Below are 26,704 nucleotides of genomic sequence, written 5' to 3' on the forward strand. Positions count from 1 at the left end.
GAAATTTACCATGCTTACGATAACTTTAACACGTTTGCAAAATTTCAAAGCATTCGGTTTTTCAGATTTCAAATTAATTTGCAAAATGTTATACAATTCTGAATTTTTGAACTCAACACGGATTCATAAACTACACCTGCAAGAGTTATTATATAAAATTTAAATAACATTTGCTATTGTAAAAGTTGGAGATAACGTCATATAATTGTTGGTGGGGATGATTAGACAATACCTAATATATATGTATATACAAAATTTAAGAACAATCGGTCCGGTAGTTTAGAAGATTGTCTGTCTAATAAAATCGACACAAACGCGGAGAGTTGGCAGACGACAGACGGAAACAGAGATCTGTGTATGTAAAAATTGGAAAATTAAAAAATGCTATAATAAAAAAATTGCAAATTGAAGAATTGGAATTAAAAGTTAAAATGTCCTAAATTTGAAAAATGAAAAAACTGTAAAATTAAAACATCTAAAAATTGCAAAATCGAAAACTTGTAAATCGAAAATTGAATGAACTAAAAAATTTAATATCGAAGATTTCTAAAATCTAGTAATTGTACTGTTTCAAAGCTGAAAAATTGTAAAATCGAAAATTGAAAAATTGGAAAAATTGCAAATCGAAACATTGAAACGCAAAATTGAAAAATCGAGAAGATGAAAAATTGAAGTTTCGATGTTGAAATAACCAAAAATGCAACATTTTGTAAAAAAAATCAAATTTGGAGAATCGAATGAACGAAATATTGTAATACCGAAAATTTGTGAATTCGGATAATTGTAAGATCAAAAAATTGCAAATCGAAAAATTAAAAATCGGGAAACTGAAAAACTGAAATGTTTCAAAATTGTAATTTCGAAAAATTCTGAAGTTGAATATCGAATAATTGCAAATTGAAAATCATCGGAACGAAAATTTGTAAAATCGAAAAATTGTAACAGTGAAAAATAAAAAACCCAGAAATTGTAATATTGGAACACTAAAAAATTGAAAAGTGAAAAAAAACTTGTAAATTGAATGAACTAGAAATTTTAATACCGATAATTTGTAAAAGCGAATAATTGTAATGTTTCATAGTTGAAAAATTAAAGTTACAAAATCGTTACAAAAAACTGAAAAATCGAAAAATGAAAAAATTGGAAAAATTAATTTATAGGAGTATATCTGAAAATTCAAAAATTTTAAAATTCTAAAATCGAAAAATTGCAAATCGAAACATTGAAATGAAAAACTAAAAATTGAAAAGTTGAAAAACTGAAAAGTTTCAAAGAAGAAATATCGACAAATTGAACATTTTGTAAAAAAATGTAAAATATGGAAAATCGCATTGTAGTAAGATCAAAGAAAAATAAAATAGGGAAACTGCAAAATTAAAATATTTCAAAGTTGTAAATTCGAAAAATTCTGATGCTGAAATTCGAATAATTGCAAATCGAAGATAGACCGAACGAAAATTTGTAAAATCCAAAAATTGTAAAAACAAAATACATACATATGTATAAAAATTGAGAAATTGTATTATTGCAACATTGAAATAAATCATCGAAAAATTACAAAAGCTGAAAAACTGAAAAATGAAAACTCAAAAACTTGTATGAATGAACTAAAAATTTTAATATCGGAAATTTGTAAAAGGGAATAATTGTAATGTTTCAAAGTAAAAAAATCAAAATTATAACAAAGTTGAAACATCAAAATTAAAAAATTATTACAAAAAACTGCAAAATCGAAAAACTGATAAATCAAAAAATTAAAAATTGGAAAAATGAAAAATTTATAATCTGCAATTTAATTGAAAAATTGTTAAACGAAACATTGATACGAAAAATTGTAATGTCGAAAAGTTGAAAAATTCCGAGGTTGGAAAATCGAGAAGTTCCAAATTTGAAATATCAACAAATCGAAAATTTTGTAAAAAAATTAAAATTTGGAAAATCGAATGAACGAAAAATCGTAATATCGAAAATTTGTGAGATCGAATAATTGCAAGATCAAAAAATTGCAAATTGAAAAATTAAAAATCGGGAAATTGAAATGTTTCGAATTTGAAAAAATAAAAAACGGAAGACTGAAAAATCGAAATGTTTCAAAGTTGTAAAAACGTAAAATTCTAAAATTGTAAATCCCACCATAAATTTCAAATAAGATGTAAGTATTTTCCAAATTTTGAGACGTCATTAAGTTTTTGGAAGGGTGGAGCGAACGAGTTCTAATTAGCAATCTACCATGTCCACAATAATCTTAAAAGGTTTGCAAAAATTCAAAGTAAACGTTTTTATAGTTTCTAAGTTAAATTGTTGCAGTATGAGTTTGAATTTTTTACAATAACCTATATTTTTGAGGTTCAAAATAGACGCTAGATTAATAAATAAATCAGAGGTATACCTATACTTTAAATAGAATTCACTGGTCAAAATTTTGAAATGACATTATCAAATTTTTGGTGAGGATGTTGAAACAAATTCTGGTTATCGTTTTACCATCGACATGTTATTTTTAAAGTATATATATGTTTAAAATTTCATGACAATGAGAGCGTTAGTTTGTGGATTATCTGTATAATAAAATCGCGAACAGGAGATAAACGACAGACGGAAAATTGCACTTAGTAAAACTTTACAGCCCCATTAATGGACAACAGATGACAACTGACGTTGTGGCACAACATCTAAATAAAAAAATTAACTAAAAGTGTATACCATAAGTTGAATGCACTAAGAGTAATGTACTTCAACCGCAGTAGTTTAAACTAGCAAATCTCAACCACATGCACTTTTTAAGCATTCACATCTCAGCTTAGTTTTGCGAGTAAAACTAGTGATGTCAAATGCGGAAAGCTTTCTAGAGCCAACTTTGAATCAAAACGTTTTCGGCGCCGCACTATTTCACCCACTTTACGTTAAACCTAGCCCTTCGTGCAGTATTTTTTTCAACTATTCGTATCAATTTATGCATGTTCCGGGCCTAACTCTCCTTCCACGCTCTCGAACTCCATCATCGCACTCACCGCGTGTTAATTTCCCAGTATGTTAACCCTTTCGCGATCAGATGCTGATAAACTCGAGTTCGTGCTCCGAACTCGTGTCGGTTCACACCGTCCTGCAACAGTCAGCCTTCTCCATACACACACATTCGATAAAATCTAGATTGTTTTTGAGATTGGTTTGTTTTGTGAGTGCAAATGAAATCAATGTTTTGTCTTGTCCATAAGCCCGCGAGCGCGCCGGATAATTCCGGGCCTCCGGTTATCTGATCGGACACGATATTCCTTCATTTCGGGGCATTAGTCTAAGTGAAGTTTTGTAATTATTAGTCGGCTTTTTTAATGACGATTATCTGGGGGCACACGTTGCGCTGATGGCAGACGGGGAAACTTGGAACCGGGGTTGTTTATTAGATTTTAGGTGCAATAAGCTTGCATCGACGACGGGGCATCGATCGGATCGCGAAGCTTTTGATGGCAAAAGTTACAATGTTTAGGGGCAATAATGCGACTGCTCGATGCGGGAGTTTAGGTCGGGAAGTGGCGCTGGAAAAAGGATTCGGTTTTCAAAATAGTGGAAAAAATTCGGGGCTGTGTTTTTATTGTTTAAATGTTCGTACTGGTGTTTCTATACTGTTAAATCTTTTATTTACCTCAAATCCAAGACTACAGCATGGTCTGTCAATAACTTAAATGAGTAATTAATTTTAACTATGCATTTGAAAATTATAGAGACGGAAGAACAAGAACCCTAGAGGTTTTTCGGTCACAGGAAGTGTAGCTTACTAGATATTATGCCAACAAACTCATTATAGTGTGTTTTATTGGTAACCTTTTTTATTAGATATTTCCTTGTTTTTAAACGACGTGCAAAAAAGATTATATAGATTATAGTACATTACGGTAAATCGTTGCTGTGATGAATCACATTAAAAAATAAATGGTAGACCGATTGAATATTATTGCACAGATTTTTCCCATGCGAGCTGTTAAAATTGTTTCAATAATATTTAATTTTACTTTTAATCAACAATTATTAGATATCACTGAATATTAATATTATATAGAACGCTACACAAGAATTATTTTTAATTTATATCTAGAGCTAACGTAAAACAAATTGTTCAGTAACAAAAAGTATAACTCAAAATTTTAAACGTGCGTAGTCGCAAAAAAAACAACCACTCCTGAGAATGGTCTAGTCATAAATAAATTTTTGAATTTATATATTTATTTTGTTAAAATGTTTATGTTATAAATTCAGTTAGCATATTTTATTTTTTTTTATTGCTTACTAAGGTATAAAAATTGAAATATGTACTCTAACAAACTAAGATAATAAAAATATATCTAGCTACAGTGTTTAAGTAAATGGTATTTATTGCATACAAATTGCAATAAATTTGCTTTTTAAGAAAAAGAAACTGGTGGTTCATGTTTAGGTACCGATTCAGTAAAAACCAAATTTAATGACAAATTGTTTGATATCATTTTGAAATATGTATGAACATAAAGTGATTTATAGTTCTCCTACTAAATCAGTGAAATATGACTTATGATAACTACAAATACAAGACATTTTAATTTCACTGTCTCGTATTCATTACTTACAGTTTTGAACATAATTCGCTAAATTAAGTAACTTGACTGACTATATAGGTGTCCTAGATAAATTCCGCACCTTTAAGAACGCCTAGAGATATTGAAATTCTGTAAATACCATTATTTTTAGCTCCAATCGGGAGCCTTATTTTAGCAATTATGACTATAGTCATGGAAACAAATGTGCAAAAACAATTACATTACTACTATCAATTTTAATGGTTTAATTCTAAAAAACACTATTTTATTATGAAAATTGGAATGGTAATAGAGACTCAGGCGTGGGTCAGCTGCGCGCTACGATCAGGAAGATTTGGATACAACCTTAAGGAATAATAACATAAACATTTTGAAATAAATAAGTACCCAGAGAAATAATTAAAACTTTTCATCAGACATGTACCTAGAACTGAAATTATTATTTATTTTCAATTTTCATTTGTCGGAAAATAGTTTATTGAAAAATTATTCTATATTTCTGCATATCCATACGAAATACATTTAATAAAAAGAAATCTAATGATCTTGTTTTTAGAAATTCTCCTGTTTGCTCGCAAGTGTCCTGTGACCTTCTTGGGAATTAAACTAATTACATGGGGTATATTAACCGTCGCGCGCAAGTGACCAACACCCAGAAGCCTTAATCAAAAGCCAGCTCACAATTCAACGTCTTCGCGACAATTGTCTGATTTAGAATTTTAAAAGATTAAATCCGTAATGTTTGAACCTTTTGAATAAGTGCTACGTTATTAATCGCTGACTAATAAGAAGTTTTATGTTTAGTGTGGAGGATGACAGTTCGAACAAATACTTAAATGACTGTTTTTGAAACAGATTTCACCAAGTTTTTGTAAAATGAATTGCTAGTGCATACTTTGTTTCACTCAACTTCAATTTTTTTTATTGGCTGAAAACGAAATAAATACCAAAGTATTCTATATCACTGTAATCGTAACTTAATGATATACCAAAATCCGTTAAAAATATATATATTAAATTTTTTTTAATTTTGGCAAGGTGTTGTAAAATGCTATGTTTTTGTTTTTGTCTTCGTCCAACACTATTTACACAAGTAACGTTTCCGCCCCTAAAATACTAAGAAGTGCTAGTATTTTTTACCTGTAAAAATGTAGTGTGTCAGACGAAGACAGAAACAGAAACATACCAGATGTCGTAATTAATACAGTTTTAAAACACTTTGCTAAAATTAAAAGAATTCTATTGCAATTTAAGATAACATATATATGCGTTATCTTTGCAATTTACCAAATTAGGCTTTCCCCTTTAAGCTAAAAATAATGGTGTTTACGGAATTGCAATATCTCTCTCAAGATATTAGGCCATCGACTTTAATCTTGGACAATCCCCAATGTTTTTGAACTGCTACCAAAAATTAACTAAGAAACCTTTGGAAACTACAAATTAAATTATTTTTCATTATTTTAAATTGGATTCGACAGATTTTATTGCATTATGTTATATGTAGAATTTTATTTTTACAATTCCTATCACTATTTGATTTCAAAATTTTCATGTAAGTATAAAAATCGTACACACAAGTTGATGTCACAGAAAATAGAAATTTTATTATGAAAAGCGGGCTAACATGTTTCGGAAACCACTGGCACCACCCTCAGAGCCAAAGAAAACAGAAATTAGATCATTTTGCTACCAATAATAGCAAACTTTCAACGTCTAACTAAGAAAATGGAGAGAACTGAACAAGAGATCAAAGTACTAAAATTTCTCTTAATAATGTAAATTGTTTTTTCGCCTCTGATGATGGTATCAATGGGTACCGAAACAGCTTCGCCTGCTTTTCATAGTGAAACTTCAATTTTTACGTCACGAGCATAAGTTGAGGTAATCAAGTCCTCCAAGGAATAGCAATTTTCACATTTTCGAAAGTGCGATTTTTCGTTTCCGGTCTGTGCGATTTTTAATCTTCTCCGAAACTACTGGACTGATTGTTGGCAAATTTTAGACGTATGTTATGAATATCATGCAAGTGGAAAAACGTTTACCAAAAGTTGTGTAACCACCCCCACCGGCAATTTGATGACATCGTCTCAAAAGTTTGTCCATTAATATTATTAAAATGTTATACAATAATATAGTCTTACACTTGTGGTTTATGAACCTGCCTTGATTTTTTCCACTAGACATCCAAATTTTCTCAAAAAAATCAGTGTCTCGAGTTCGATCCTATCATGTGCTTTTCTTTTTTCTTACACTGTGACTAATATTATTTATATTGTTTTTATTTTATAGATGTTATCAGGAAAGAGTAAAATTTGGCAGAATCTAAATCTAACGAGACCAGAAGTACCAGATTTTTTTTTTAATTTTCTTCTTTATTTATTAGAAGTAATCAATAGAAACATTTGAAACTATTTGTAGAAAAGAGAACGAAAAAAACAATTCATGTTTAATTATGATCAGGTGACATGAAATAACAGGATTAAAACAAAAATTTAAAAATATATTTTTTCTTTTCACTGTAGTAATTGCCAAAAGTAACAAAAAAAAAGCTTAACACACCATATACCGGGTGTCATGGCTTACTTATTCCACACTCTAATTAATATTTAAGTAAGATTTGAAAAAATTGAAGTTTAAAATTGAGAACACCTAATATATAAACATACATATCCTAGGCATTACATCCTCTTTGGTTTTTGTGGAAATGACATCAAATTTTCCTTAAAAATTATATATTTTTTGAGTGGCGTAAATATTTTACGTAACTTATCTCGTTTATTGCTTTAAAAAATATTGCAATGACAGTTTTGTTGTTTATTAGTTTCGCGCTATCTCAGTTATTTGAGAAAAAGAAAAATTTGCAATTTGGAATGGTCAACCTAAGATTTTTTTAAACAGAATACCAAGTATTTTTTTTTTTTAAATTAAATAGTGGCAACCATTTTACGTGTTCCATTGTCAATTAGTTTAAATAACAAAATTTTGAAATTTGGTACCGTCTAAAAACGGAATGTTAAAAAAGACGTCCACAGATAAGAAACAAATTCCTGGTCTTTTGGAAAGGCTTAATGTGAAAAATACATTATAAAGTTAATAATTTTGTGAAAATTTAGCAGCCGAGTTTGCAAAAGTTAATATGAATTAGATCAAACTAAAAAAGTTTTGTAGCGACTAAGTATTTTCTAATCTATTTTGGGTGTTCAATACTTCTATAATTATTCCAAAAAAGTGATATTCATCATTTTCAGATAGTATTTCAAATTATCATAATTTATTTAGTTTTGTTAAAACAATTTTTAGTACAGTAGAAACACTTCAATTAATTTTTTAGAAGATTAAAGGTCATAAGAAAGCAAAACGTTTTCCTAATTTAACGAAAATTATTCCATCTGACATTTACGACCTCTCACTAGGGAAAAATAAAAAAAACGCATCACTTTGTGTATTTATGCCAATTTTATTCATAATATTTTAAACAACGTTATCAAAAATTGTTCATTCAGTTATCTGTTAAATTAATGTCCGCTGTGGCACAGTTTATTGTAAATATCGAAAACTGTGTTCAAAAAATAATAGTAATATACCTACACAGTTTACTTTTTCATAATAAAAATGACGTTGATACACTGATCTTTTCAGGTACCGTTGAGAAATCTTAACGTAAATCTTAAACAAACTAAGTTATTACAACTTACAGAATTACCAAATATTGTTGGACGCGAAGCAAATATATATAATAATAAACAAATAGGAACAAAAAATGGGAGCGGTAGCTCAAAGGCGGTTTCGATACCATCAAGACGTCACTAAATTTAGCTTTGACCGCAGATCGATATCTCGCCTAATCAACGAAATACTGCCCGTTAAACAAAATCTGAGACATCCGGTATAGTTCAAACGGACTAAAGTAACCGCAACCGACATTACTGATAACAAACCCACTTTATTACGGTACCATCTACAATTAACTATTATTTCTACAAGTTCGGGTCACCTACAACGATTTAACCGTCATGCTAATCATGCGACACGTCAAACGATATTCTACATCTCTCCACTATTAGAAAACCGACTAGATAAATTCTTGCAAGTTGTACAGATGACGTCAGTCTTGTTAACATTATAAATTTACCGAAACGACACCTTCCTAGCTATTAAACATCAAAAATCAGACATTTATAGACTGCATCATAAATTTGACCACAGTTAAACCTTAGATCAAATCAATTCTAATCACTCACGAATTTCTCGATAATAATTATTGACGATAACAACATGACACTCGAAAAAGTAATTAAGATAAAACACTACATTGCATTTAATCAAACCCACACTTGACCTTTGAGGTTTCACGGAAACTCAACGGAATTCCCTCGAATCGAAAATGAGGAGGCTCTCTGACAAGGCGGATTTAAAATAACGCTCTGTATACAACAGCGACAGTGGCATTTCGTAGACCAAATACGCAGTTAGGCGGAATTAGACACACTTACACAGCCTGTAATATACACTGTAAGTTTTAATTAAAATCCAATTACTTGAGTTATTCACACTATAACGAGGCTCCAATTAATAAAATAAAACATCGAATTTTCGAATCAAGAGCGAAAACACAAAAAGCCTGTATATGCACACATTACGCGATGCATTGGCTACGTTTTAATACAAGTAATGACAATTCGAAATGGTTACGGCCGTAATTACTTAGCGACACGCAACGCAAACACGCAGGGTCTCGCGAGCCGGTCCGGTCCTGATATTCGGAATTTATGGCGATTAGGGCCCACGGCGCGTGTTTCGGACATTAGGCCGGACACCTTCAGACATGCGATAAGCATCTAGTGGCCGGGGCGCATTCATACAGGATGTTCGGAGGAAAGCGCACTTGGTGCTGCTTGGCCAATCGTGAAAGATAACAGAATGCACGTAATTAATTGTTATTACGGCTCAGGTGTATTTATTTAATTTGTGTGTGTTATTAGGAAATTACATTGTTGGGAGATTCAGGCGGTGACAATGCAGACTTGTCGTTGTTGTTTAGTTTGTTTATTTTGCGGCGTAATTAAAATGTTTTGAAATGAGATTGTGGAAGAGAAATTCGGTGGGATTTTGGAGGGAAAGTGTGGGTCGGCTAATGGATGAAAATGGGTATTTGTAGGTTATAGAGATGCACTAAACAAGTTCGAGATGCATGTTTATATATTTTGGGTGATGATGATAACGCTGAAAATAACGCACGAAAGATATTAATATTTATTATGGCAGATTGCGTCGATTAATATCTAAATAACACCTTATTAAAAATTAACCGTTTCTTTACGGGTGTTTAACAGTAAGGAATAACAATACAGCAACAATTTTTTCTTAATCAAAAAAGTTGTTACCTCCTGCAGGTAAACACCTGAAAATTCATGCATAATACATAAGTGTGGCTTAACTATCAGACGATTATTTGTACCACAAAAAAATTTCTTTCATTTTTCCGGGGACGGTATGATTAATTTTGCGCCTCTTTCGTTGTCTTTTTAAGATCTCGTGTTTTCATTAATTTGGTAATTATAATTTAAATTTTGTTAAATATCTGTCTTAAGCTGGTGAATATATTCAGAGAAAAAGCAAAAAAAAGGTTTTGGGTCATTTTTAATCAAGGAATTTGGTCGCATAATAGAGTCTAAAACATCCTGTAACTTTTGAATGGGATTTTATAAAGGTAACACGTAAATTTGCCCATAATCGTTTTCACGTGATATTTCATAAAAAAAAAAACAATTTGTGTAATGAGTGCTCCTCACATTGAGTAACGTAATAAATAATCAACTAATTGTAGATATTCCACTGAGTGAAATTAGTCGAATAAGTGAATCACACGGTAATTATTATTAAATTTTCTGAATAATGTTATGACAACTAATTGGTCGATGATTTAAAGGCATTTTTCTATTATATCGGCTTAATATATTTCCGTTAAATTAAATTTATTCTGAATTATAAATATTTTTTAACATTCTTGGGGAGAAAATAGATTTATATTCTATTGTATTCATATTAAGATGGCAATTTTAGAAAAGAGATTCCGCGACGGTGTCAACTAGTCAAAAACGTGCCGAATTTATGCATAAATCCTAGATTTTTCGTAATTTTTCTTCAATTTTAATATTTAAAACGTATATTTTAACGTTACTTTCAAAATCCACTAGCATTGTATTTTTTACATCATGTATCTAAATTTCTTCAAATAAAATTTTTGTTTTGCGCGCATAGAAATTATTTTCGGATATTTTAGGAAGCGAGATTTTCAGTTTGATTCAGTCTGAAAAGTCCTGATAAGATTTAAAGTTTAAGAATTTTATAAGCTGAAATATAACTGAAATTTTATTGTCAAAAATTTCTTGCTTTAAAAAATAATAAAACATACCCTAAAAACTTTAAAACGCATCTTGTGACGACAACAAAAAGATTTTTTGAAAACATTTAAAACACCCATAAAATAAAACATTAAATACACACATTTGCGAAATTTCTGCAGAAGCTAAGGAAAATTAGGCCTAAATTTACTAAATATCATCCAATAAATGTTTCAATACAATAAATTTCCTAAAGATAACTATACAAACAAAAAAGCTGCTTTTTGCAGGAGAGGTATGTAAAAAAAATAAACAAAGTTTAATTTACCTTCAGAACTAATGTATCTACGTAACGCAATAAAATTATTATGAGTAAATATATAAACAAGAGGCAAAAACTACCTAGAAAATCTTAACGTGTTTATTTTGCACTAATTACTTCCCATACATTTTTTGTAATGGCGGCTTTGTGACGTCCTCAAACATGTTTTAATGACGTGAAAAAGTTGTCACTCATTATACCTGGATTCACAAAAAAAAACTAGGAATTTTCTAACTTATCACATCTCAAAATATAACGTCCAGCTATAGATTATCTTAGCAGTTTTAGTTGCAAGCTGTTTAAATTTTATCACTGAATAATCGCTGAAATAACAGAAATTATGTTCAGCTTTAATTCTATAGTAAGTTTAAAGATTTACATAAATTTTCTTAGAAGCACCATATTATAACAGCAAAGGTTAAATATTAGCTTTAAAATCAAGAAAAGCAAATGATATTGTTCTATTAAAGCGTGTTTGACGAGGTCGTGTTCGAACGTAGATAACGTAGCTACCGGAAAATGAGGCTTCTAATACCTCTACTGTCCTGCTTTTACCTTACACATAAAGATTTTATTGCTTGTGATGGCGTGAACTCTGCAGATAAAATAAATTTCGTCTTTGGATGTTTACAAAATTTATAATATCTTATTTATGTGGTAAGTTTTTCGCAACTATAAGATCTACAAAGAATGGTAATAATTTCAAATCTGTCATTAAACAGAAATTTGATTAACTTTGTAAGCAATTTCGTTTCAAGCTATTCAAACAGTAATCTAAGAAATATCTACAAGCAAGACCACGTCATGCTGCTTTGAAATAAAATCTATACACGTGGTTTTAAACAGTCGGAATAAAAACCCACGTTTGACAAGTAACATAAAATCAATTTTCCTTCTGGCTCTTTGCCGCAGACGTAATTCCACAAGCAATTTGCATTTAAATAATTAATCGCCGGAGATAATAGCTGATATAATTTTATTTCCTCATCTTTTCCCCAACGTTTACTCATTTCCTTGTTATTTTATTTCATTAATTTTCCACGTGGGTAATTTATCAGATCTCCTGTTATTCTTTTAACAATTCATGGATCAGAATAACTAGAAATGCAGTTCAACATTTAACTCGAACGGAAAATACAGAATTTTCTCACAAAAAAATCGTCTTCCTGCAGCCAAAACACTACCGACTAAAGAAATTAATTCTCTGCTCGATTTTCCCAAAGTCCAACAGATAATGATTATAACTTATTGGAAATTACGATTACGAACAAGCTTGTTTTATCGTCAATTTTAACAACCGTGCACTAGTAAGAATTAAGCAACGTTCCCAACAATTATTTCGAACAATAAGAACGTTTTGTTTAATTAAATGAGATCAGTCTTTAAGAAATAAAGATAAAAAATATGACAGACAACAAATGATTTCTCGAACCATTGCGCTTTTTCCCGATTAAGAAAAAACAATTGACGTTATGCTTTATTACTGTCCACAATTTACATACATTTAATGTTGGGCTGTTTTATTGTAACAATAAACTTGGACAAGATTTTATTAATTTGTACGAATTTCGAAGTCAAGTTTTCAGTGCCCATCCACCTGACCATCCAGCCGCCCATTCCTTGGCCACGTGATTTATACCGGTGGCGATATTAATGGGCCGCGATAAATCGGCCAAGTCGCCCCGAAACACGGGATTATTTACCATGCGATGACAACGCGATTTATCCCATCTGGATGGACGTGCTCCCAGAATATGGGTGTTGGGCTCGGTTTCGGGTCAACGCTTTTTCGAACTGTGAAAGTTTCGTCGTGTTTTATTGACGCGCGGATAAAATAACTGTAGTGTGGACATTTACAAATTGCGTCGTAAATTAGCCGCCTATCGATTTTTACACGCGAATTATTTAAACGGATCTACTTGGAGGTGGTCCGAATTGTTATCTTATCAGCGGCCGTAAAAAACGCTGGTCCATTTGTTGGCGCGAAAGGTGAAATTTGCGACCGGATTGGGTTACAAGAAATCTGCCAGCGGAATATTAATAATAAGGCCGCTTCTAGTTTAGAAAATTTAAGTTTTTTAGTGTCTACGTAGTAAATTGGAATTTGTTGTACGCTGAAAAAGCGGAAATAGTTTGGGTTTTGTTGTGGATTAAAAACGCGATCTCTTTGTTTAGTCGGTTGGAATGTGATTATTGCAAACGCTAGAAAATGGTATGGTTATAATATATTCTCTTTTTAAATGTTGGTATGGTGAAATATTTGTATGTTTCTTTGAAGAGTTGTGCAATCTCGTTTCCAACTATTATCTAAGTTATTGTTATCGCTGAACGGTTAAATAATGATTTCAGGGTTTATGCAATCGGGAGACAAAGAAATGTTTTCATTAAGTTCATAATTTCACACTGGCAGCGTTTGTGAGTTATCAGGGAGCTGACTGTTGTTCAGTTGAGAAATTTTTCAGTTTAATCAAATTTGTAAAGATGTTTCAGATACAGAAAAATTAATTTCAGTAAATCGCGCAAATCGTAAGTGACAGTATATTCAATTTTTTGCGTTAAAAGTTCGCAGAAATCCTGTAATCTTTTATTTCATTGGAAATGAAATTTTTGAACAGTTATTAAATCAGAAATGGGAAAAGTTTTAATGAATTTTTAGAAAAGCGGACGCTCCACACATACAAAAGCTTTTTGAAACCGAACTGAACATTTAAAATTAGTTACTTGAAAGTTCGCATCCTTTTAATGGAACAATTTTTATCATCATATTTTAAACTTGATACATCTTTATTCCTATTTTACGCACACACAATAAACAATCAGAAATCTACACTTGTTCGGACCTTAGAAGAAAAATTTTAATGTGTGCTTTTATCCCATTAAAACGGTTATTCTCGTCGTTATTTCTATATATGGACAATTTCTTACAAACTATCGTGAAAACCTACATTTTAAAAATTCATTTTCTCAGCTCATCTCGGGTTACCATCGAATGAATTATTGATATTAGAAAACTAAAACTACGCCATTATTTATTTAGTCCAAGGAAACGTTTAATTTTAAAGGCTAAATTGAAAGATTATCGACAATTTCGCCTCAAATATCCACTACATTCAAACCGGTAGCTTTTTCTAAGCTTTTTTAGCAGAAATGTGATAGACGTAGATAATTTACGCAACGTTTTGTAATACGAAATTAATTTCGTTCTTGTAATGATTGTGGATTTTATATAAGCACTCTGACAGTTTTTCCGTTGCCAAATTTTAAGCCTCATAAATACTACGAGTGCAGATTTATAAATTTGTAACAAAAATATTATATTTAGTGAGTAGTTATTAATTTCTAAATTGTTTCCGGCAAAACTTTCTTATTCTCAGATTTTTAATTTTTGGGAGTTTATTTTTTGAACTTGAACTAAAACCTCTAACACAAACAAACGCCTCATTTATTTCTTTCGCTTATGACATTCTAAAAATCGCTTCTCGTTTATTTTGCAACAATTGCGAGAATTAGCTTTCGAACAACACAGATTAAAGTTAAGTCCGACTTAAAATTGGCACTTGTGTTTTCCCTTAGTTTTTTTAAACTTGCGCAATTATCGAATACCACACGAGTCGATAGCATCGCATGCATTTCAAATTAAAACATAAAAGCCGAATTTGAGCAAACCTTTCCACATCGCGCTGTTTATAACTTAACATTTTTACACTCAATATTTATCAACTACTCAACATACAGAAACTATTAAGATTACATAACTGCAATCTGCCAGAATTCCAGACATTTTGTGCGTTTTTTAAATTCCACTTCATTATCAATCATTACACAAGTATGCCGGAAAAATTCGCTATTTTTTCGAGCCTCGAATACCTCGCTTATTTAATTTATGGATTTGCATTTGCATTTTCGTAAAGATGGAAAGATAAAGCTGTGATTTTCGTAAATGTTAACCTCTATATTAACACACTTTTCCAACAATGAGAGAATAAAATGGAAAAGGTGCCCTCTGACCCGGCCCGCTTAAGCTTTATGGTTTTTGATTACAATTTACGACAATGGGTTATGTGTTAATAATTACTAATATTTTATAGTGTGAGTGTTAAGTTACGATTTAAGTTGAGTTCGACGGTCTGTGATAGATTTATGCAGATTGTGAATTATACTAAGCGGTTCCGTTATTATTTCGGGCGTAATTTGGTCGGGGATTTAACATCCATCACCAGAACTAGTTTACGATATCGATCAGATATTTCCTCGCTGAAATATATAGTCGAATTTTGTGTTCCTGACGTCGCTCTATTATTATTAGAAAGCAATTTAAATAAATAAACGCCGGTCCAAATACGGCGGAGATTAAGAGAGAAAATCGCTCCTGCCATATTTCATGGCGGAAAAAAGCGCGGATCTAAGCTCATTTACAACAGTTTAAGCTTTTTCCGCGCGATTCTCGTACTATTTATTAAATAAATCGTTTATTTGTCAAGTCTGTGCCGGTTTTATAATGTCCATTAATTATTTATAAAAGCGAGATTAGAATTTCAAGCCGGTCGACAGGCTTTGATGATTTATGAAATACACCGGGCACCGCTTTTCGGGTACTATGGGACCGCGAGCCCATTGGTCGCGAATTCCGCGAGTGTGAAGAAGCGCAGCGACTCCTCGAACAAATGGTCCGTCAGACGCCGCAACCAGTTCTTCGAGATTCCGATACGCGATAATTATAAAATTCGGTATCGCGTTTTTCGTGGCTGGAAATTTATCTGAACACGTGTAAAAGAGGAATTAATTTCAGTCGTCGCCGGAAACGCGCCAATTAAGCCGGCATTCCTGGAAACATCGATCGCGAAAATAAACAATAAAACATGGCGAAGTGAAACTCCACGTCCGATACATAAAATCGCCGTAAAAGCCGGGTTAAAAGCTCCATTATTCGGGATTGTAGCGAGGAAATTTTTTCGTTCACCGTCTCACCGAGCATCGCGCTCACCCGGTATGAGTGATTCACCGTCCGGTAATGAGCGGGGGCCGGCGCCCCCGAGCGCCGCGGCGAGGCCGAGACGCCGGCGAGCCGCACTTTCTGCGAAAGTCTGCAATTAGCGCACCGCGCGCCGCTCCCGCACTGCCAAGGGCCCTATCCTGCACTGTCGCTGGTGTCACGTGCCAGCGTTTGCATACCTGTAAGCATTCCTGTGCGTTAATATCCTCAACACCTGAGTCACTAAAGCAGGAACAAATCACACGCTCACAGACACTAGAACAGAACGAGTCAACACAACACAACATGAAAATCCATCGGAGCGGCGGCGACACAACAACTGAAACAATGGTGTTCATAAATAATAATAATAATGGTGATTGTGTAGCGTGCGAACGGGCCACGCGGACAACATGACCGCTCGGGGTTTGAGCTTCAACTGTTTTGTGCATAATGTTGACAGCCAATGAGGGGCGGGCCTTAGAGGGGATAACACCCCCACCCCGAGACACCTGAATGAGTGGGGGCCGGAGTGGGGATGGCGCGCGGTTGAACGATCGCGAAATAAGTTTCGAGTTGCTTTTGCTTTTGAAACAATTTCATTTTTTGCCGGACTGATTGAAGTTGCTTCGGCGGCGAAAGTTTTTTCATTTCGGCGCGGCGCGGGCGTCGGGACGCCGATTTTTAGACGGTGATTAGGTGGCTCGGGCGAGGTTTGCATAATTAAGGAGGAGATATGGGTGTTGCGACACGAGCACAGGTGGCTCCATTTTTATTCATAAGTATCACAATAAAAGTTTCTTTACGACGGACGTTGGGGGCTACACCTATTAAAAACGAAAATATTGCCCAATAAAATAACCTATAAAATTAGTTGATCGCTATCTACGAATTTACATCTCGGTTAACATGGACATTCCCGAATTTTACGTATTTTCGACTCCCAAATTTATTATTATTATACATTATCCTAATTATACCAAATATAATTATTGTTATTAACCTAAACGCCGACGAACTCACATCCTAACATATTCTTTAACAAATCGAATTTTTATCAAGTGACGAGAACTTAAAACAAACTCTACACGATCGCTACAATTTCCTCGTAAATTGTCTATAAAATAAAACATTTATCGAATGATTAGAAGACAATAAAGGTTATACTTCATGATTTAATATTTATTTTATAATACGTTGTTTCGCATTATGATGCATTGACTTAAAACAGGTGTTCGCCTCCGTTACAAATTACACTCCTCACTTGTCTACTATTTTTAAAACTTACGCTAAAAATAAATAACATTGTAACAATTGTTGTTGTAACATGACGTGTTGTGGCATCTTTTTTCACTACATAGATAGATTCGGAATTAAATCAGTGTCTACCAAAATAACAAAAACTATCACATACAACAATATAACAAGCTGTTACATTTACACTTTGTCCAGAAATCTATACTTAATGTAGTGTGAATTTCATGTTTCAGGAAATGTTGTGCAATACATCAAAATTATTGGTTGGCGTTTTCGTATACTTCCGTCCTCCGTTATACACTTTTCTTAAATAAATACCACCGAATGTAATTTTTTGCCTGCGAGAATATACCCATTATCGTTAGTGGCCAAAATTAAAAATCAGCATTTATTTGCAGGAAACTTACGCAATTATTATCCCAACCGGAAGAGGGTTATTGAGTGGGACAATTGTTTCTACTACAGGTGTTGCAATTTTAAATGAAACTAGTCACTAAATACAACCTACATAATGTCTTTTTTTTTTTTGAAAAAAATGAAATCACATTGTTTACTAAGTATAAAAATTCTTGGCAAAATTTTGTCGCAACATTCACACATCTGCAGCTGTGTTTCCTTAAGAGGGTACTATTTCTTCAAATTGCATCCTTATCTAGAATTTCTGACAATGTTAAGGATAAATAAAATTTATTAGGGTTCAGATAAAGTACTTCCTGGGCGGTAGGTATTTATTGTATGAAAAATGACTAATTTCACGCGTTTTTTACGCTTCACAGCTGGTAGGATGCAAAAATGTAGTTTTCTCAATTTTTAAGTATAAATGCGTTCTGTTTTATTGTTTATTTAAATTCTTCTGACTGAATTTTTAATGTGAGATTTTAATAACAATTTGTTCTAATTTCTTGTGCGTATTAAACCCACTTGAATGCAGTAGATCGTGAGATTTAATAAGAATTTATTTGACTGGCTATTAATCAATTATCGAGTTCCAAAATGATTCATAAAAGCTCAAGTTACATTTACATTTTCAATACGTTTTCAATGACTGTAATAATATAACATTATATTTTATTTATGGTAATTATTTGACTTGTAAATTGTCACTAACAATTTTCATTTGTTGTAATCTTAATAGTAAAAACACGAATTATTTAATATTAATATAGTAGGTATTACTATAACCACTTACAAAACAAATTCTAATAATTGTACAGCGAAAGCCACAATGGCACAAACTAAAATTATTTTCAACTATACAGTGTTCTATTTCTGAGGAGCAAACTTATTTTTTATTTTTATGCACTCTGATTTACAACCATACCTATAATCTTCTATTTTTTAAGTTATTTCAGTTTCTTAAAAAAATTTGGAAGTCTTTTAATATGTAAACACTTTAGCATTAAAACCTAATTTTCGAAAATTTGAATAAGATAAATATAAAAATATTCAAAAGTTAAAAATATCAGAATTTAAGATTTAGGATCTTAAAAAAGCGAATTACTATTTAATCTAATTTTTTTTTTAAATAAACACGAAAAATTATACTTTACATTATTAAGCTTTAATAATTTTGCGTTTTTTACATTGTTACTTAGCTACTATTTTCGTGTTTGCTGTAATAAGATATGAACCTAAGTTAGATGCAAAGACCCGTAAAAATATAAAAAAAATAAGTACTTAAGTCAAATGAGCAATATCAAACTGCGCCGATTTACTTGATTTACGCCCGCTCATAATAGTTTTAAGCGACGTTTATACAACTGTATATTTGCTTAAGAAACTTGGAATATTTAAACATTATATAATCTCTTAACCAGACGTCGCATTAATAAAAATGTGCAGAAAACAGGGTCAAAATTTTTATCTTAAATTATTACAGGTCGTAAACGCAGATTAACTTGGTAAACCCACGACTGTGTAATCGCACCTTTGCAGAAAAAATCTTACCATCGTTGTCACATATTTTTGTTTGTGTACTGAACAGTTAAACATGTAAAAAGGAAAAAATAAAATATCTAGGTTATCAAGTATACCTATATAGGTATGTATACTGATAGGCATAAAAATGCAATGACTTTCGTTAAATATATTTTTGATTTTTTTTAACTCATCATATATACATATAATTTCGGACACACTAAATTTTGAGGCGACCTTGCCAAGTCTTTAATAAAAATTCGAACATTAAAACTTAATTTTGTTGGTACTCACAACAAAGTGTACACATTTGTTTATCTATACGTAAAGTTGGCAACATCTCAATGAAAGTTTCAAAAATTAAATACGCTTGTAAAGCCTAAGAAGAAGTCAATCGGGGTATTTAAATATATATAGGGTGTCCTATTAAAAAAAAAACAATATTAGGCACTGGACACTGTATATTTGAAATTTATTTTAGTTTATCCTGTTTAGAAAACGGTAAGACTTTAATAAATTTCAACAGAAGTTGCTGTTAAGAGATATATTATTTTTGTACATTTTGTGATTTTTTCCTAGTGAGATCGTTACTGTAAAATGATAATAACGCTGGAGTAAAAACTGATCATTGTAGAACCCCACACGCTGTTCAGTATATTGGTTGCGTTATTCACATTTTTTTTTATGAAAATCGTGCGATATGAAATACAATATTCTGTTTTTAAAAATATACAATAGTTAAAAATATTAGAATTTTTGATGTAGGATATGAACCTAAATTAGATAAGAGAACGGGTAAAAAATAGTAGATACTTGGTAACTCTATGGCTGTGTAATTGTGCCTTTAGAGTGAGAAATATTAACACCGTTGTCAGATATTTTTGTAGATAAGTAGATATATAAAAAGAAAAAAATTAAATGAGAGAGGCGGCGGAGTTCATCCTCGTTTTCCGATGGAAGGTTTAATCGGCGCAGTTGTGGTACACCGAAGCCAAAAAATTACAAGAAACACCTAAGAATGTCTGTTGTTTACGAGATAAAAATAGCTGAATAAGTAATTTTAGTGGACGTCGATTAGCATACTAAAAACCTGCACTTTTTGTCATTTTCATTGTTTTTGTTATCCTAAGCTGCGGAATATTCTGCTGACGTAACCAAGTCCCTCCATTCTCCATCTGCTTCGTTAAGCAGCCATAAAAGACCCGCGAGCACTCCCTCCAACATAAATTAAATACCTCTGCGAAACATTCCCGGAGCCGAACCTGTCAATTTGGCGGAATATTCCCGGAGCTGTCATCGCGCCCGCAATCATCCCGGAACGTCCTGCCGGAGTCCCCTTTCTTCCGGGACATTTGCTCGAACAGTGTAAAAGTTGGCGCGACAAACGAGACATTGAGGCCTCGAACACGGCTCGGCAGCGTAGTGGAATTCAAAGCGAGCAAGTTGTATATCTTTACGAGTGTATAGAAAATGTAAAGAATTCTGTATTCCGTAAATAATAGCATTGTGGACTCGTGTACTGCCGGAGTGGCAATAACTAACAGCCCAGATACCTGATGGTAAAATATTTATATGGCTATAGATGAGTTACATACTCGAGATTCGTTCGATATGGCGGAATGAATGCGGAGAATACCGGATTTCGTGGCCGCTATTACACGAATGCGATATTGCGGCGAAAAATTTTCTGGTATTTCGAAAATATGGAGACGAGTTTTGCTGTTTTAGAGCAAGCCGGAGCGGAATTAATGGTCTGGTTGGAGGTTGTGGTGTGGTGGAGGGTCGTTGGGAAGAGCGCAATTAACAGGGTTCGTAATTACCTACTTAATTAAGTCTTTCAGGTAGGTTGGTGACTACGACACTGTGAACTTGAAGCCTCATTTGCTGGTTTTCCATGTATGAAAATCCGCTATGCAATACTGGTAATTTTGCACTTGTTAATGTGGAGTGGATGACGAAGATTAGAGATTTTAATTTCTGGGTTTGGGTTCTGGTGTGTGTTTACTGCGCTGAACCAGCGAGCGAATTTCGTGAACTGCTTATGTGTAAAGGTAATGATGTGGTTAGAGTCAGAGGCTTTTACTTTACAGCAAGCTTTCTCAAAAAACAAAAAACTGTTTCTAGGTTTTAAAAAGTAACATATTTTGACGTAGCAATCATATTGCTAGGTTTGGAATATTTCACAGTTGCCCCCACAAGCATTTTTTTTAATAGGAGGATGTTGGGATACATATAGAAGCTTTGGTAATGTTAGAAATCGTGAAAGAACTGAAAGACCAAAAAATGTTACAAATGACGAGAACTCTTTTAATAACATGTTAGATGTAACTGAAAAGCCAAAAACTTCAGTGCAACTATTGGCATTAAACCACAAAATGGGTAGAAACTCAGTTAAAAAAATACTCAAACGGGAAAAATATCATCCATACAAAATTCATTTACTACAAGAATTGAGTGAGGATAACTTCGACCGCAGAATCAAATTTTGCGAAATAATGGCAGACAGATTATATCAGTATGCCAACTTCATAAACCAATTAGTATTTTCTGATGAGTCTAGTTTTTATTTGAACGGGAATGTTAATCGCCATAACTGCAGATACTGGTAAATAATGGTTTGGTGCGGCATTCTTAGTCGCCACATTGTAGACCCTTTCTTCATTAATGGAAATTTAACGTCTGACAAATACCTCCAACTTTTGCATCAAAGTATATTATTTCTCGACTTAGATAAATATTGCCCAACAATGAAAACCCAAATTTTCCTGTAGAGTGCATCTGGTTCGAACAAGATAGAGCATCACCTCACTTCGGACGTTAAGTATGACATTACTTGAATTAAACTTTTCCTGGAGGGTGGGCAGGTTGAAGGGGAGCAGTAAAGTGGCCAGCTAGGTTACCCGATTTAACGCCACTTGATTTTTTTCTGTGGGATTACGTAAAAAATCGAGTTTATGTTAATAGACCACAAAGCATCGAAGAACTTCAACAAAGAATCTTAAGTGTGATTGCTGATATTCCTTCAAATATTAATTCTAACAGATTCATTTGAAAACTTTGTTGTAAAATTATTGTTACACTATTTAAAAACGGAATATTTGGCTACTAGTGTTATTAAAAAAAAAACAATTTAGCCCTGGTTCTCAAAACCCAATGAAGTATAAAATTTGAAAAAAATGCAGAAAATAGAACTAGGGACAGCTCAAATTTCAAGAAGATTCAACAAACCGTTCTCGCGATATTCAACTGTTTCCATACTCTTTAGCGGCTCTGTATAATTCATTTTAGCTGTTCGGAGTTATTTGTAGCAGCGTTCATTCTTAAACCATTAACACTAAAATTATCAAACTCTTTTGCGTTGTACACATAGTTACATTAATTAAGAAGTTAACTACAAATCAACCAATAAACAATCTCGAATAACAAAGGAAAAAAATAGTTTACACACTTGAACTACATTTAGAAACGATTAAAACTTGTTTACTATACAAATATTTCTCAAGTATTGTAAAATAGAAATTTTTATCAAGTGTTTTGATCGTTAACTTACTGAAAGTATTTGATGTTTTGCAAATACGGCACAATGACACAAAATTGCATTTTAATTAGGCCAGAACCGATAATCAAAATCCGAATAAATAGTTCGCCAAGTCGATGTCATATTCCGTGTAATCAACAAATTTATTGCAATTTAAGTCAGGTAATGCATAATAATTAACCGTCTTTGATCAATATCATCGTGATTAATGTAAGTAATAAATAATGGTTACTGCAGTGCAGGTAGTGGTACTCTTTCTTGTCTACAAGTTTATTTAATTGCATATGAAAAAAGTCTAAACACTAGAAGAAATAAATTATGTAGCTACTTTGTAAAACTAGCACACCTATATCACAGGAAAGCACCTGCATTGTCACTTGGAACAATTACTTCGCTAATGATGCCCTTATTTACACCAACATGGAACACCCATTAGAACTTGAAGTGTTCTTCTCGAAAATGAGATTTCGTGTTACAAAATAATTTTACCACAAATGAAAGAGTTTATGGAGTCGTTCTTCAAGAAAAACTTGCAAAATTTGTTTTAAATACAGATAACTGAAAGATGTATCTCCTTGGCAACGTACTACATAGATGAGAAACTCAAGAAATAAATGACAATAATGACCAATGTTTGAAGATCGAGCTTCCTTTCCTTAGCTTGGAACCAGTTCAAATTTAATCTTACACATTTTGTAATGTTATGATTCTCATTGTGTTGGAGAACTCTTACTAAAATGTAGAAATCTGGCGTAAAAATAACTGAAATACTCATAGCCCGAGCAATATTTGTTCCATGCTGCGTCGATTAAAAGTTTCGCAAAAAATCTCTGATAAGAAGTGCGGTGAAAATTTTTTGTTTCTTCAGGTTTCGCAACGAAAACAAATGCGTTTTAGCACACTACAGTTTTGACTTTGGTGAGTGTGCGTTCCGTTCGCAAAGTGGTGTGTTTAGTTTGTTAAAAATAATTTATTTGTGTGCTAAAATTAAATGTGTTGTGGGGACCTTTAGGGATCGGCGCGGAAGGAAAAAAATCCGGATTTATAGGGTAAATTACACCCTTATTTTTTTTATCCATTTGTTATAGGTATGTTGTAGAGTTATTTCGATTTTTAATTTAAATATGTGTGCAATAAAGTGAAACTAGAATTAGGTGTACTAAGTGAGCTCACAGTTCATCATTATAAATTATGTATTTATTTTGTGAAAAATGTGGCCTTAACTGCAATTATTTGGAATATTTAACATTTATGACTGCTAAACGTTTAAAAAATAAATCAAGTTTCAATTTATATCAGTTGACAAAATAACAAATGAGTAAACATTTTCAAAAAATAATTTTCAGTGGAAATAATGAATATCAATCAATCAATTTAAATTCATTTTTAAGCTATAATATTTTGTTTATGATTGTTAGATGAACTGTAGAATTTTTATAAATTGTTTATCATTAAAGTACATTTTCTTTTCTGTTTTTAGTAAAACCTTTTAATATCTTTAGAAATTGTGTATCTAAATCTAATTCTAACGGATTTTTTTTATTATTATGGATGTCGGATGGTATTATCGCTTGTCAATAAAGCAAAGTTTTTAAAGTTTTGACCTAGAATACCCAACTGAAGGTGTAATTTTAAAAAAGTCTTATCAAGGCGAGAAAAAAATTTTCACCACCAAGCGAAATTCGAACTCGCGGTTCTCGGTCTTTAAACGGCTCGGCCCGGCAAACTGTCATAAGAGATTTAGGTCATCCTGTATAATTATGTTTACCTAAATGTTTCTAATTTACTTCTTTATGCTTGTACATATGTTCACCATGTCGTCAAAAAATAATTAAATAAATAAAAAAAATGATTTTCGGATAGGTATTTTGGTTACGGAGATTTAATTTCATATTAATACAGAATTTTCTCTGCCAAACGTTGGAAAAACAATCTTTTATAACATCAGTACACAAGAGAATATGCAGGGATCTTAAAACGTAAATTTTCGTTAAAATCTCATTTTGATAACTAAGTATCTCAATGATCAAATTAAAATTTTCCCAGGGAAACATGAACACCTTCATCACCCAACAAACGCCGGCAACCGGCGTCCGAAGCGCAAGTTTTCCGCTTTCCCGCTTTTCCGGCCCGACCACATGTGCGTCCACACGTGGTCGGAAGTTGGAAACTCGCCTCAAGAAAGTGACGCCGCGCAACGGAGACGTCTCGAACTATTCCAGACGCCGTTATTTTTTCCTGCTGGACATCTAGTGTGTAGTAGTGGAGGTAGTTCGGCAGTGTGGGGAAAAGCAGGGCGTCGCGACGCACGTTCCCTTCACCTTGCGACTATTGTTCCCTGTCCGCTCGAAAGCACGCTCCATGCCCATGTAAATAATTGCTAACGATCAATTCCGCCGCTGTAATTTATTATAGATTAAAAATCATAAAACGAAGAGCGTAATTTGCGTGTGTGTGGAAGATTGATTAATGTCGGTAGTGTGTGTGGCGAGTTTGATTTCTATTTGCGTACAATCAAATCGGTTATTGAGGGGAATCGATACGGCGTGCTTGAAGAAAGCGAAGAAGGAGGAAAGTTTTGAATTTGGCGCCAGACGGGGTCAAGGTCGATGGCCTTGGTGTGCAAGAATTATGTAAAGGCGAACATCAGTATTCAGATGGGGGGCTTTTGCAGTATGGGAGTTAAATAACTTTAAATTTCCTGAAATAAATTTTAATTGTGAAGTGGAAAAACCTGATGGACGTTTTTTCGTTATCGAACAAGTCTGGCAATTTAAAACAATTTTCAGATTATTATCTTTTAATTAATTACTTGCTTCGGTGTAATTTTTCGACAATTTCTTCTTTCTTCGGAAGGCGAAAGTCAAACTACTGCGATAGAAAAGACGCTTTATAAGAAATCAAATCGTCATTCCTGGATCAGCTTTTCATCCTGCAATAAATCCGGGTCTGCTTCAGATGCTACTGAGGACTGATTTTTCAGAAGTGGTTACAAGACTTTCAGGCTTTTTCGATCTCATCATAAATTTCAGTCCACTGCTTTACTAAAAATTGCACCAAATATTTTAAAACTCTACAAACAACCAAGATTGAATTCTGAATTTCAAAACAAATTTTTCAGCCCAAATAAAAACAAAATTTGATTTTAATTAAAACTCGCTGTCGCAGAAAATTGTTTTACTTCACGCGTAGATTAACGCATTATTATCGCACTCGTGTGGTTATACAAATCAGCTAATGCCCCATTAAGTCATTACATGTAAACTCCGTATTTGTAAAATCACTAAATTCATGTAAATAAATGAAAAAAAGGGTTTGATTTGTGCGATAAATGAATGACGTAATCTAATTTATCGCACTAATTTGAAAATAGTTCTTTATATAACAGGAAAAACAAAAATATCACCCACGCGTATGAAGTTCGCTCACGAAGCAGCGGCCAAATGATCGCACGAGTACAATAATAATACAATGATCTATAAGTAAAATACAAAAATTTATTCTGGTCTTCACAACTTGTGTAAAACTCGTTTAATAAAAGATTAAAAAATCCGTGCCATAATCTAATAATACTGCACTAGTGCAGTAATGTAATTCAGTGTAATGCCTGCAGTCTAGATTAAAAATTGTCATGCAACTAATTTTCTAAATACATATTACAATTTGAAAATTGGTAAAACTGAAGTCGAAAATGTGAATCAATGTTAGCTGCCATTTTAATAGAAATAATTAATCCTAATAATGCATTTTGGACTATTTCAAAATTTAAAAAAATTATTGAAC

At 32.6% G+C, this 26,704-nt stretch overlaps 1 protein-coding gene across 7 annotated transcripts in view; it reads right to left on the bottom strand.

Moving 5' to 3' along the window:
• LOC135139524 (zinc finger homeobox protein 3) overlaps positions 1–26,704 on the bottom strand; it is a 294,739-nt gene that overhangs the window by 76,581 nt on the left and 191,454 nt on the right. For 4 of the 7 annotated variants that reach the window (XM_064069794.1, XM_064069789.1, XM_064069796.1 and 1 more), the window contains exon 1: positions 16,410–16,634. The exons of the other annotated variants lie outside the window; for them this stretch is intronic. The gene's annotated coding sequence lies outside the window, so the exon portion shown is untranslated. Of the gene's footprint in view, positions 1–16,409; positions 16,635–26,704 lie in introns of those variants that run through there. 7 annotated transcript variants of the gene reach the window in all.

The sequence above is a fragment of the Zophobas morio genome, unplaced genomic scaffold, assembly GCF_036711695.1.
Source record: "Zophobas morio isolate AGI-343-1 ecotype UQ-CSIRO unplaced genomic scaffold, CSIRO_AGI_Zmor_V1 ptg000031l, whole genome shotgun sequence".
NCBI classification, from domain to species: Eukaryota; Metazoa; Arthropoda; class Insecta; order Coleoptera; family Tenebrionidae; genus Zophobas; species Zophobas morio.